This window comes from Tyto alba, unplaced genomic scaffold, assembly GCF_018691265.1.
Source record: "Tyto alba isolate M040663 unplaced genomic scaffold, T.alba_DEE_v4.0 Super-Scaffold_8, whole genome shotgun sequence".
Taxonomy (NCBI): domain Eukaryota; kingdom Metazoa; phylum Chordata; class Aves; order Strigiformes; family Tytonidae; genus Tyto; species Tyto alba.
The window spans coordinates 1,189,212-1,202,438 of record NW_024881329.1 but is presented as its reverse complement, the minus strand read 5'-3'; the positions used below and the strand labels follow the sequence as shown (position 1 = coordinate 1,202,438).

At 52.2% G+C, this 13,227-nt stretch overlaps 1 protein-coding gene across 3 annotated transcripts in view; it reads left to right on the top strand.

Annotated features, from left to right (window-relative positions):
* The first annotated feature begins 4,665 nt into the window (after positions 1-4,665).
* The window catches only part of SLC25A22 (solute carrier family 25 member 22), a 51,324-nt gene continuing 42,762 nt past the window's right edge, over positions 4,666-13,227 (top strand). For 2 of the 3 annotated variants that reach the window (XM_033003453.2, XM_033003456.2), the window contains exons 1-2: positions 4,666-4,749; positions 5,268-5,386. The gene's annotated coding sequence lies outside the window, so the exon portion shown is untranslated. The remainder of the gene's footprint in view (positions 4,750-5,267; positions 5,387-13,227) is intronic. The other variant, XM_033003454.2, reaches the window with a different exon arrangement.

The following is a 13,227-nucleotide window of genomic DNA, read 5'->3' as shown; positions in this document are numbered from 1 at the left end:
GTACGTTTCCAGGCTTTCATCACCCTGCCAGCCTTCTGCTTGAACCAGCAAGGGTAAACCTTGGTATTTCTAATAAAAACCCAAATAGCTCGAGAAATTTTTGAGCTTTCTTCCATCCTAATGCAGAAAACCTTTTCTCCTGATAAAAAAGGTACCAGGGTGCTGCAGGTCCACCTGTGGGACAGCTCCAAGGCAGCACCAAGAGCTCCAAGCTTTGGGATTGAAGAGGAGGTGGAAATGCACCGTGATCTGAATAACCTCAGATGTGTGCCAGCCACGCTGGCTCTGCCAGGTCTCTGCTGCTAGACCTGGTCTTTTGGAGGTGTTTAGCATCACCTGGTTTAGAGACAGCGAATCTGCGTGTCCAGGAGAGAGTGGGGCTCTTGCAGGGGGTGGCTGCAGCCCCTATGGAGACGCCCCATCTCTCCCCACCATGTGAAGGGACCTGGGTGATGAACCTGGGTGGTTAGGCTTCTAATTATGCTTTGTTGGGCTGATGAAGAGAAGCTTTAGATTACGGTGAGAAGTAGGACAGGAGAGCTGCCTGAGAGAGGTGGTAACAGGAGAGCTTGGGGGAGGGACATGAGTTTAGGTATGAAATCGCTGCTTCTTCAGCCCAGTCCTTGGAGGATTTCACTCCCTCTGGAACCAGCGATGGCTTGCGACAAATGTTTTCAGTTTTCTTCCTTTCAGCTTGGACAAAAGGACAAAATCCTTGTGACTTAGATTCTCCCCAAGGCCGGAGCTGCAAACAAGCACAGGTTGTGATGCTGCTCGTAGCAGCTCCCTCCCAGGGCTGCAGGCGACTGTCTCCTAGGGCCTGGCACATCCTTCAACGCGCTGCAGGAGCATCAGGCCAAGTGACAATCCCAGCAAGCCTCTCATCGCAGTGCACTGAGAGGAGCAATAAAACACAGCGTCTCCCCCTCAAAAATGCCTTACAATAGATGATTTGGTCACAGCCCGGGCAGGGAAAATAAGATCCTCCTGCTTAAACAGGCTGTTTTATGACAACTGCTGTGCATCAGCGATGGCTGGGGGGCAGAGGCAGTCACGAACGGATCCATGAGCTTTTGGGGGTCCCCAAATAACATGGAGCTGGGGGCAGCCCTTGGCGAGGCAGCGAGCCCAGGAAGCCGTGACTCTCCCTGTAGGTCGGGCTGTTTCATTTTCACCCACGGCAGGATGGCAGCGTCCTCGGTGTCCACTTCACCCTCCAGCCTGGCAGCATGGAGCCCACCTCACCTTTCTGGCTGTGAGAAACAGCAAAGTGGGTTAATGCAGCCACAGATTTCCCTTAGTTGTTTGCTGGTGCTGGAAGGGCAATTGAACAAACGAGCTGTGGAGAGTGGGGAACACTGTAAAATCCCGGAGCAAACGGCACCATTTGGCATTGCTCGGCCGCACACCCCAGGGAAAGAGAGTGATGTTCCTTATCCTGCAACGCCCCATAAATCTGACGCCACCTCTGCACGGGGGCAGATGCGGACGGTGGGACACTGTGGGCAATTTCTCCCCGGGACGAGGGGGTAAGCCCTGCCAAAAGGCTCCTGTGGCAATAGGCGGCTGCAGCTGCGGGCTCCCTGCCAGCAGCTGCGCCCAGAGCAGGACCTGGAGGCCAATCTCGCAGCCAAGACAGCGCCATTCATCGGCACTCAATAAACAAAAGTGCCTTGCTGTTTTATTCAGGAGATAAGGGCGCAGGGCATGAGACTGCTTTCCCCCGCGCTCTCTACGCTGAGCGTGGGAGCCTGCAGTGGCTGCCAAAGGAGCCCGGGCCCTGCTGCTGCGGGACACGCCGCAGGCAGGCACGCAGGAACGGGGTCACTTACAAAGGGAAGAAAATTCTACTTTTATGCCTTTTTGACCATCAATGATGGAAGCCTGAAAGCTTTATGCTTGTTTTTTTTTTTTTTTTTCAGAGACCAACATTGCCAAGTCTTGATTTCCCTGCTTTTGCTAGAGAAAAGTGGCTGGACAGTTTGCTGGTGGGAACTGAGGAACGCTTGTGTGCCTTGAGCATCAGAGACTTTCCTCCCGCTACTTGCTAGGTGTTTGAATCAAACAGGTACTAAGAAGATGTTTGCAGCCTCCTTCCGAGGAGCAATGGCCAGAGGGGACAGACAGACCATGTATGCTGGTTCACCTGCGTGGTCTTGCACCCTTGAGCTCTTGGGGATGCAGAGCAAGGCTCGGGGTAGAGCTGTCCCCTTCGCACCCCCCCTTCACTCCCTAGCTCCCCTATCACCTCTGTGCCGTTACCTGTTACCTTTGACAACCCAACCCCTGGTCCCAGTGGAGAACAAGATCAGGCTTGCTTGAGATTGATTTTTCTAGAGAACAATGTTGACCAGTTCTAATCATGTTACTGCCTCTTCAGTCTTTATCAGTTAAACAGTCTACCAGCGCTCTGATAATCACATCCAGGATGGCCACTGGGCCAACTGAGCTGTGACCAAGCTCACCCAGTTTGGCTTTTTTAAGCGCTTGGGGATTTCACCAGCACTCCACAATTTATTAAAACAGAAAGCAATGCAAATGGGGAAGGAAGCTGAAAAACATGACCTCGTGAAAGCCTTTCTTTGCCAGCAGACTGAGCGTGACCTGTGTCCTTGGCAGGGCTAAACCAGCCCACAGCCTCTGTGGCAGCCAGGCTGAAAGCAGCGCAGGATTTTGAGACTCATGCAGGGGGAGCTTTGTGACAAGCCCAGAACAAACCTAGTACAATGCTCCCACGTGTGCTGTGATGATGACGATGTTGCTTCATACAGGAGGTCCTGAGCTCTGCCCTTCACCTTGAATCAGATGCAAACATTGCTGCTTTTGAAGCTCCACTTTGTACCAAATGATTTTAAATCTCTTGTGTCTGTCACAAGAGAAAAATTATGTCTGAGAGCAGAGGAAACCTTGACAACCTGGCACTTGCTGAATGTGAACTTTCTTCCTTTCCTTTTTTTTCTCCCCTCTCTTAAAGACTGCCGGAAGAAACAGGTCCTTTGCACCATGCACGTTACAAAGAGCAGTTGTTTTTATGCAGCAGAGCCAAAAATAAAAACGGGTGATTGCAGTCCTCTTAAAACTCAGCGCAAAGCTGGACAGCATTAACTTTTTCTTTGCCAGGGGACGGTACTGTCTTACCAGAACATCTATGGGATGGCACATTATGATAAATGGTAAAATCTACCCCACTCAATCCACACCAAGTTCATTTCAGCTTTTGTCTGAGTTGGTACAGCACAGTGAAACCCACCAAAGCCTTTGCAAAACAGGGCAGAGCGGGGATCCACCACCACCGAGGAAGGGGGTAGGAAAGAGCTTTGCAGCTGAAGGGGTGACAGCAGCTCCCCCGCACTCTGTTTCCCTGTTCCCCAAACTGGAGGAGCCCTGTGCCAGTGCCCACCAGTGCTTTTCCAAGGACGCGGTAGAGACAAGGCTGTAGGGTTGGACAGACTATGCCAGTGGCTCCCTGCCCACAGCACTTGCATTTTGCTCCTGTGATGGATGTCCGTCCAATGCACACCCCAAAAATGGCCGTGGTGCAAAAATCCCCTGTTGTGGAGTGAGCTTCACCACCTCCCATGCTGTATCGTCTCATGTGTTGAGCCCAGGTTGTAAAGTGCACAAGCTGCTCCCGTTTTCACCCACTCCCGACTCACCAGCATTGGCTTCGGATGCTTCACCGACCTCTGGTTTATGTCATCTTCTCACCTTGGGCTACAGGTCCGCGGCTGTGACAAGCAGCAACTCTCGTTTTCAGCGGCGTGCACAACTCCGGTGTTTCTGGGCTGTTCACCACGACCCCACACAATTATTACTTCCCCCGTGCGCGCGGTGCCCTCGTTAGCCCGATGCACTCTCCCATCCTTGTAGCTGCTCTTCCCTTACCGTCTCCGACCCGTTGCAGGGGCTGTGTATTTGTGCTCTGGTGCAGAGCGGGTACCCCCCGCTCGCTGCGCCTGTTCTCACGCAGCGCCCGGTGAGGGACGCCCTGACAGACGCCTCCCCCCCCCGCAGACCTTTCCCTCTCTCCTTGGTGGGCCTCATCCCAAGGCGCACAGAGATCCGGCTGGCTACTGCTATCCTCACTTTCTTGCTCAAGTTTCCACAGCCCACTGAAATGGTCTCCGTGGATGATTTTTGTGCGGGGACTCAGGTCTCGTTATGCTCCTGAAACCACGACAGGGCCTATTGAACCCCCCAAAAAAGATGCCCGCCTGCAGCCTGGAGGCTTTGCAGCGGGGCAGCACGGCTTGGTCTTTATCTTGAAGGGTCTTTATTTGGCAGGGAATAACAGATTTTTTTTTTTTTTTTTTCCCGCCCCCATTTTCCACTTGTCCCGTTGTTCCACCCGCGTGCCGCCCCCCCTCAGGTGGCTGCAAGATGGCTGACGTGCCGGGCGGGGTGAGGGAGGGCGCGCGCGGTGGGAGCGGAGGGCAGTGCCGCGGGCAGGGCTCCGGGCGGAGCGGGACACCCCCCCCCCCCCGGGGCCCCCCCCGACCGGGGACGCCGCGCCCCGGGAGCGGCCGCGGCCAGGCCCGGCCGCCCCGGCCCGCGTTGCCATGGCGACGCGGCGGCCGCCCCGGCGGGGAGGGCCCGGCGGCGGCGGGTTTTCCTGCGGCGGGCGCGGCCGGAGGAGGCAGAGCTGAGCCGAGCCGAGCCGAGCCGGGCCCCGCCGCGCCGCGCCGCGCCGAGCAGCTCCGCGCCCCACCGGCCTCCGGCCCCGGCGGGACCCGCCGCCTCTCCGGAACGGTGAGTGCGGGCGCGGCCGCTCCCCGCGCCTCGGGAGGCGGCGGCGGGGGGTGCCGGCACGTCTCCTGTGCCGGGCGGCGGGTCTCCTCCCGCGGCCGGGCCCTTGCCGCACCGGCCCCTTACCTCAGCGGTGTGCCGGGTCCCCTTCCCTCACCCCTGGCCCCTGAGGGGGTGGGCGGCCCCGCGCCCCGGCCTCCCGCGCACCCCCTTCGCCCCGGGGGCTGTAAAGCCCTCTCAGCCCTCCCACCTGCTCCCCTCACCCTTCATCCCTGGGGGTCCCTCAGATTTGGGCCCGGGGGGTGCAGGCGCCCGTGCATCAAAGCCGAGCCCCGGGGGAGATGGTCCCGTGGTGCTGGGGGTTCCCGTGCCGGGATTTGGGGGTTGTAGCGGCCTCAACCCTTCCTCTCCCTGCCCGCCCCTGGGAGATTGCGGGTGACACACGTGCGGTGTCAGCCGTGCCCTTCAGTGCCCCGGAGCCGCCGCTTTTTATAGCGAAAGCGATTTGCACGTTTCTGCAGGGCTTCTGATTTCTGGGGTAATTTGTAGGACTAGCCCCTGGTTGCAGAGCGGGGTCCTGCTTCCAAGCCTTCCCAAGCACCTTCCAGGCTCTCCTAAGCCAGATCTGCACCTTTTTGAGGTAGGTCAAGGTTATTGTGCTCTTCTTCCTGTGGATGGGGAACATGGAAGTGTGGATAGGCTGTGGGGTTTCCTCAAGGTCACGCTGGGCATTGAACCCCGAGCATCCTCTCTCTCTGCTGGCCTTCTGCTGGGTGAGGGCATAGTCATGGAAATCAGATTTTCCAGTGCCCTAGGCCTCTCTCTTACACAGCTTTTTGGCTTTTAGTTTCTATACCTTGCCAGGATGTCAGAGTAATGTCAGAGCAGGATCCCAGGTATATTTATCTGGCCTGATATCTTTCAGATACTGGGTTTTCACAGTTAAAGACTGGGTGTTTTTAGCGTAGTGCATTCATTTCCAAGAGCCTCACTGCCGTTAGGATCTGACCTCTTGTGGCATGGCTGCTGCTGCTGGGATTGTATCAGCATGATTTTTGATCACTGCAAGTCACTGTGGCTTTGCCTCCCAAGAACTCGCTTCTTGGCAAGGGCAAGCAAAAGGCAATCAAACTAGAGTGGTGCTCGGCTGATAACGATATATCGTGTGGGACTCATGGTCGTTGTCTTCCTGTCCTCAGCTTGTGTTTTACTTTCCAAGCTGTTACAAATAAAGGTATAGATGAGGTCTAATAGGAGGAGTTACTCTAACCCCTTCACCAGAAAATAAACACGAGTATTTAATGAGGACTTACTCCTTTGAATGTCTTGCCTGTCAGATTTTTAACTGTGTGCTACTACTTCTTGTCGTTCACACGGATACAGTTTTTCTCCTGGTGCTGTGCCCTTGGGCTCATTTGTTCACTGAGCGCTCATCGTAGTAGGAGGCATTACGTTTTGAGTGTGATGGTGAGCAGTGGCAGAGATGGATGACCAAGTTGGAACAGGGAGCAAATCCGTGTTGTAAATTGGAGCCCGGCACTGCTCTGAAAGAAAGTCTGCAGTCTTGTTTGATGTCCAGCAATCTTGTTAATGCATTACTAAGATGCCAGGGCCCCCGAAGATCCTCCTGCTGCTGTTTTAAGAAGGGGTAGTGTGTTGTATTAAGTTACTAGGAGGTAGAAATCACTGACAGCCTGTCAGGGCCGTTTGCTCCCCTTTTTGTGCCAAGATTTAGATTAGTGGGCAAGACGGGGGAATATCTACCTGGCTGGCCGAGGTGACAGCAGCGCATACATGTGGAAACAGCCTCTCTGCTCACTTGTACATCGCGTTTTGTATTGTAAGTCTCTAGCAGGGCAAAGGTGTGATGGAGAGAAGGGACCTGAGATGCAGTGCCTGAGGTTTGGTGTGCCTGGAAGCCCGAGAGCCCTAAGGATTTGGAGCTGTTACAATGGGGAAAGTCTCACTTAGGAGCTGTAAGCATTTCATGTGCCCATACAGTTGTTCTTTTGTAACTGTTGTCATGCTGGGAATTGTGAAATAATAGGAGGGAGAGATTTTCTGGAGTAGGGTAGCAGTGTTTTTAGGTGGGAAAATGTTGTGCTGTGTTTAGCTAGAGTAAAATGTATCTAGATCCAGCATCCTTGACTGGTGGCCCAGTTTTGCAGATTCCCTTAAGAAGGGCTTTTCTGTGAGGGGTAAAGCCCTACCTAGGGAACACTCTTGTTGCAGGAGATGACTGTGCAGTGCTGTGAAAACAGTTTATTGTCCCTGGTACTCTGGGTTTTATCTGAATAATCTGCAGCCAGGAGGCTGTAAGAGGAGTGACTGATGAGTTGTTCTTTTTCCCTCAGCAAGGAGCACCAAGGTGTGGTGTAGGGTTGTGTGGTTTCCATCTCCGGTCCCCCAAAGGGCTGGGCTTTGGGTTTGCTGCTGGGCCTGGGATTACTTGTTTTACAGATGTTGGTGAAGCTCTGGATTCTTTCGCCTCACTTTGGAAATAAAACACTCCTGGAGGGCAATTGCCAAAGTCACAGTAGCTGCTGGAAAGTGGTATGTCCTTGTGAAATTTGGGAGGTGAAAGGCTTGTTTGGTGAGAAGAAAAGTTTAGCAGCATTGAACGTAGCCGTGGAGGGACTTGTGTCCCTTGGTGCGGTCCTGCAGCATGCCTGCCTTGTTCCAGCGCAATGCTTTCTTTTGTCACTTGATCCCTGGGCTCACTTGGGGGCAGGGAACTGCAAAGGTCTTGCACTGCCAACTTTCTCATGCCAGCAAGATGCCCTGCGTAGGGAGTATCTCTTAATGGGCTGTTTCTATCTGCCTAAATTCCTATTGTGCTGCCAGAATGACATAAAAGAGCTTTGAAATAGGCCCTGAGGGAGAAGGAAAAGGGTGGGAAAATACAAAATATTTTTGTTCTGTTGTTAGGAGATCCTGCGCTGGGGGGATGATGTGTCACCAAACTGGGTTTGGAATGGCTGGGGCAAATGAGTTTCCTTGTGATCCTGAGTGTTGCTGTTCAGGTGTATTCTGGTAGGATGCTAATGTCCTATGGAGGGTGTTTCTAGAGTTTACCCTTCTCTAGGGTGTTTCAGAACAGAGACATTTATCCTAAGCCTGTCCTTTTCCTGGCTGACTTTTTTCAGTGTTGTGTTTGTCTTTTTTCCCCTCCCCCCCCCCCCATTGTTTTTTTGTTTAGTTGGGTTTTTTTTGCTTTGTTTTTCCCCAAAATGAAGTTTCTACACAGCTGCTGGCAGGTCAGTGGTGTCCCAGAGCTGTGCACCTTGACTGCAGTAAGTTGATGTAGCTCTGGCAGAGGCGGCGGAGCAGATTTAGTTTGCACCAGCTGAGGTTGGGCCATCATGTGGGAGCCCTCAAACAACAGGGAGAGCCTGGACACCCAGCCTCTTCAACCTGTCACTTAGAAGTTTATTAATGTCCTGCTAGGCTTCCAGTTGGTCACGCTTATCTTCCAGCTGCCTCTGCTCCTCTGTTTAAATCTGCAATACTGCGTAAGCACAAGTGCCTGCGCTGCTCCTTCAACAGCAGTGGTGCAGGATGGGGAAGGATCTGCCCAGTCATAGCATCCTGCCTTCTGCTACTGCAGGTACATAAGCACTGGTTATTACTCCTTTTACATCTGTGTACGTGTTCACCTAAATCCTTAACCATGTCTTCAGGAAATGCAAAAGCCTTCTTTGATGCCCATGTTTGCACATTTGAGCTTTCTTAGAAATACCCAAACATCTGCGCTGCCAGAAAGTAAAGGGAGTTGGAATCAACTACTTATCATGGCAAACGAGCTACGGATGCTGCCTGTGTGAGCCAGTGCCTCCGTTTTTATTTTTTTACTCTTGAACATATCATACACGTTGCGATTATTTCATTGTGTATTTCTCATAAATGGCTGCATGGACTCTAGCCTTGCTGGAGCTAGTTGCCTTGCCTGCCCGCTGTGAGACAGCGGGATGTGACTGCAAGTCCCTCTTCTTCTCCCCTGCTGAGCCGGTGCCTGAGGTCTGACAGGACAGTGTGTTTCAGTTTCCCTGCCGACGTGACTTTATGAAGCTGTCCTGCAAAGCTGAGTCCTCTGGCCTGTGCCTGAGTGGAGTGGGGACTGTCATTTGGCCATCTCCAGCTAAGAGCACAGCGAGTTGCTAGAGCTAGCGCTGTGTTGCTCCAGCCAGTCCGAACAGCAGACAAATAATTCCTTCCCGTCCTCCTCTGTTTGCCTTCCAGCGCGTAGACGGTGGAAGGGAGGAGATGGATTGAGCTGTCCAGTGCAAAACTGGGTGTTGCTTTAACCTTACAGTATTGACTGCTGGGTAGTTCCAGTTGTGAAAATAAATTAACAGGGGGTACAAAAGCTTTAGAAAACAAGGCAAGACTCCAGACAAGCCCAATTAAAAGTCCTTGTCACTCTGAGTGGTTTGGATTTCTGTCTGGCAGTTTCCTCTTACACATCTGCAAATATAAAAACTTTGAATACTTGCTGCCTTAGGAGGGCTGCCCACATGGAGACTGTTTTATTGGGGAAGGGAAAGGCACCTGGACAGCAATGTTCTGTGTCAGAAGAAATGTGATGGGATACTGTTTATTTCATTTGTTTGGTCTCTGTTGATCTTGACGTAATACAGCCTGTGGTGAGCTGCTCACAGGAATGCAGTTTTATGTTTGTTTTGTTAAACCTTTTCATAACTGGTTCTTGTTCCTGTTTTGGTGGTGCTGTTGTAGGTGGGTGGCTATGCCTTGTCAAACCTCCCTGTGCCCTGCTCCTTCCTTTGGTGTTGATGCTGGTGTGTGGCTTATCAGGAGAGCTGTCTGGATTTGTTTTCTTTCCTGGATCTGCGGCATTTATCCAGAGGCCAGGAGGGGAGAGAGATGTTTTGATCCAGCTGAGTTGCGCAGAATAGCATGAATTTGAGTAGCTGGAGATGACTGAAGTCCCATCACAGGGCTGTGCCTGCCCCACCTCGAGTTGGGCTCCGTGGTTGGGGCTCAATTTAAATGCTGTCCCAGCTGTGAGGAGCTTCGTGGACAGAGTGGGGAGAAGGAAAACTTCCCCTCTTACACAGGACAGTGGTGCTGCTACACTGTGTGACTAACTGTCTTGGAGGGGGCCTTTGGGAAGAGAGAATCTGTGTGCTTTTCTTTTTTAATTAGAGAACAAAGATATGGGACGTTCAGCAAGTCATTTTAGTAAGAGAGAGGTGCTGTGCGGGTGAGCTCTTAGTTTGGATCAAGCCAGAAGCCAGTCCAGTAGCTGTTATCCGTCATTTCTGAATTCAGCTGCAGCTTCTGGTGAATCCCTTTTGCTTCAGCAAGGGGCTGTGCTGTCTGATGTGAAAGCTTCTAGCCAGGGCAAGCACTGGCTTTGTGTGGATAAACGTGTGGAAGGAGGTGGTGGCTGTCATTTCTGTTGCTGCTCAGTACTGTGTCCTTGTCACTGTGGTGTCTGACCCCTTGCTGCCTTTAATGGGCCTGCTGCCCGTGCGCCTTGGCAGAGGAGACAAGGGCAGTTCCCGGTTGCCTGCTGGGTAGGCTGGGATGGAAACACCTTCTGCAAGGCCACATGCAGACTGGGAACTTGTTTGGTGCCCTGTTCAGTGCTGTGTTCTTTGCTCTGTTAGGGATTTATTTAAAAAAAAAAAAAAAAAAAAAAAAAAAAAAAAGAAGGAAGCATGTTTTAGGAGAAGGATATGTTGGGGGCTAACTGTGAATTTGGCTGCTGTTTCCTTCTTTGCTGCAGATTCAGAGCACAGCCTTGGATAACCAGTAAAATGTCTGTCTCTGACCCTGTCCCGTACAATCAAATAGGGACAGCAGCACTTCCAGAGTTTTGCCACTTGTATGCAGTAGCAATGGCAGCTGTTGCAGAAGGTATGATCTGATGTAATAAGGGGTTTCTCCTTCTGGGTGCTTCGTTTTTCTTTTTCATGTTGTGTTGTCTTTCTCCAGGATGGAGGTAGCTTCCTTTTCCATGACCTGGGTAAGCTGAGCTCTTCTCTGTAAGGCAACAGGAGCACTTGTTGGTCCATCTCTTCCCTTGGGAGCAGCTGTTATTTATGAAGTCTATTTTCTAAGGGTAGTAGTTCTTTTAAAGGACATAAACCACATTGTGTTGGTCTGACTCCCTTCCTGTGAACTGTCCTGCTCACTTTGTTAGCAGCTAAATGTGCACCTGACCTGAGCAGTTGTTGTCTTTTTTTTATTCCTTTTTTTTTCTTTTTTTTTTTCCCCAGAAATTTAGAATGAAGATTCACTGGTGCTCCACTTTTGGTTCTTCAAAACTAATGGGGAGCTTGAAGGCAAATAGCTTGGATACTGAAGTGATAAGCGCTACAGAAATGCCAGACACTATATAAACAACTAAACTCAGCCCCCGGCCCTTCCTAAAAGAGGGATGATTTGCAGAAATACTTCAACAGATGGTCTGAATTTGGCTTTGAAAAGGGGGGAAGAAATGCCAGGCCGCTGCTGAGCTGTGTGTGGGTGCGTGGCCGAGCGTGCTGTATGGTGTGCCGCCTGCCAGCACGCTCCCGGGGAGGCTGAGCAGGCTGCTCCCTCAGCCTCTACGTGCTCGGGAGGCATCTGCGCGCCGCTGACTCAGTCTCTGCGGCTCTGACAGGTCCCTGGTGTGGAGCAAGCTCCCACTTCCCCTGCGGTGAGGTTCAGCTGGGCCCGCTTGCTGGGCTGTTCTGGTGGAGCTGAGCCGTGGTCAGTTTGCAGAGGCGGGGGGGGGGGGGGTCAGCTCGCGGGAGGGAGCTGCCGTGCAGCTTGTGAGGCTGCTTGACACACAGGTGAGATTGCAGGAAAGCCACGGTGTGATCTGATACTGAGTTGTCTCTCACGCTGGTGCTCTTACCTGGACCCGTGGCAGTGCAAATTGAGGTGGGCTGGAGCTGGAAGCAAACAGATCAGCTGTGGCAACGCGCATGTGCTGTTTGGACATACCTTGCATGTACATGAGTTGACAAACCTGCTGATAACCTGTCCCGCGTCCTTTCTGGCTTACATGCCACGATCAGGGACCCTGATGAACTCTGCCAGAGCTGGCTGCTGTGGCCAACCTCCCCTCTCCCTCGCCCCTGATGAGGTTACTGCTCTTGCAGGGGAAGGAGAACGTGGTTTCCCCAGCTGGTACCTGACACGGGTAGCACCAACTGTGCTGTGCTGCCTCTTGTGTGAGCTCTGCCATGGGGCAGGCAGATTCCCATGCCAGTTGCCATAACTGGCTCCCTGGGGGATCGTGGATTGGAGCCCACAAGTCCTTGTCTGAGCACCTCTGGAGCAGAGCGGTGTGTCTGGTTCCTGCCTCGCCAAACCGTTGTTAGTCTCCCAAGCGCCTGTTCCACTGCTCGCTGGCATGACAATTCACTGCGTCTAGTGCTGTTTCATGTTCCTGCCACACACTCTTTGGCAAGGCAGTGTTGGTTGGTAGGTAGAGCAGGGCTGTGAAGTGTGCTTTGCGGTGATTTTTTTTTTTTTTTTCCTAAATTTTCTGAAAACAGGTCTTAAGCAATACAAGATGAATTGCTTTACTGAGGTTGCTTAATATGTCAGGTAAATCCTTGTGGATACATCTGGCAGGTAGCAGCATTGTACTGTGCATGCAGAATCGCCAGATGAGACATTTAATATCCAGAGAATGACTTTCCAAGTTTGATTTATTTCACTTTTTTGCTTTTTACACATCTCCTTCTGCTCCATTTAGGTGAGCAGGACCGAACGTATTTTCATTTTCCTGCAGCCTCCTAAATATATTCTCGTCCTGCTGGGAATGCCGTGCCTGCCTTGCAGCCTGCTGATTCACGGTACTCTGGGTGAGCAGGGAGCTGGTGGATGGGTTATGCCGCAGAATCCTGAGCTGTCAGGCGGTGGTTGCAGTCCCCTTGACAATTCCTCCACTTGTCGCAGAGCGCCTACGAGTTTCCCTGGAAGAGCCGCTGACCTCTCTAGGAGCAGCGTGGCCTGTGTGAGGCTGTTGATGTGTGTTTAGCAAGGAGCCGTTTTCCTGTGATCTGAACAGCTTTGGCCTAAGCAAATGGCTGAGGTGGGAGGAGAGAAATGCTGTTTGTGGTGCAGGAGTGGAGCAGGTATGTTCACGTACCTCCCCAGCAAAGGGACTGGCAGCAGCAGTGTCCCATATCACCATTCTTGTTGCTGAGAGGCAAGGAATATTGATTAACGTGACATTTAAGTAGCATTTCTTCTAGTGTACTGGGAGCATCAGTCAAATTCTACCTCCAGCGGTGGGAAGTAATGAGATAAGCTTCCTTCCTCAGAAAGGTCTCTACCTGCTGTTGCAAAGTGTTTGGGAGGCTGGGAGATGTTCCCTTGTTAGCCTGTCTACTCTCCATGCCTGGTGTCTTGTACAAAAGGCACCTGAAATACCGTCTTGTCTCTAGCAAGCAGCTGAGCTTGCAGCCTGTACATCGGTGTTTGCACGCTTACACGGTGACTCCTGCTTGATGCTTCTCT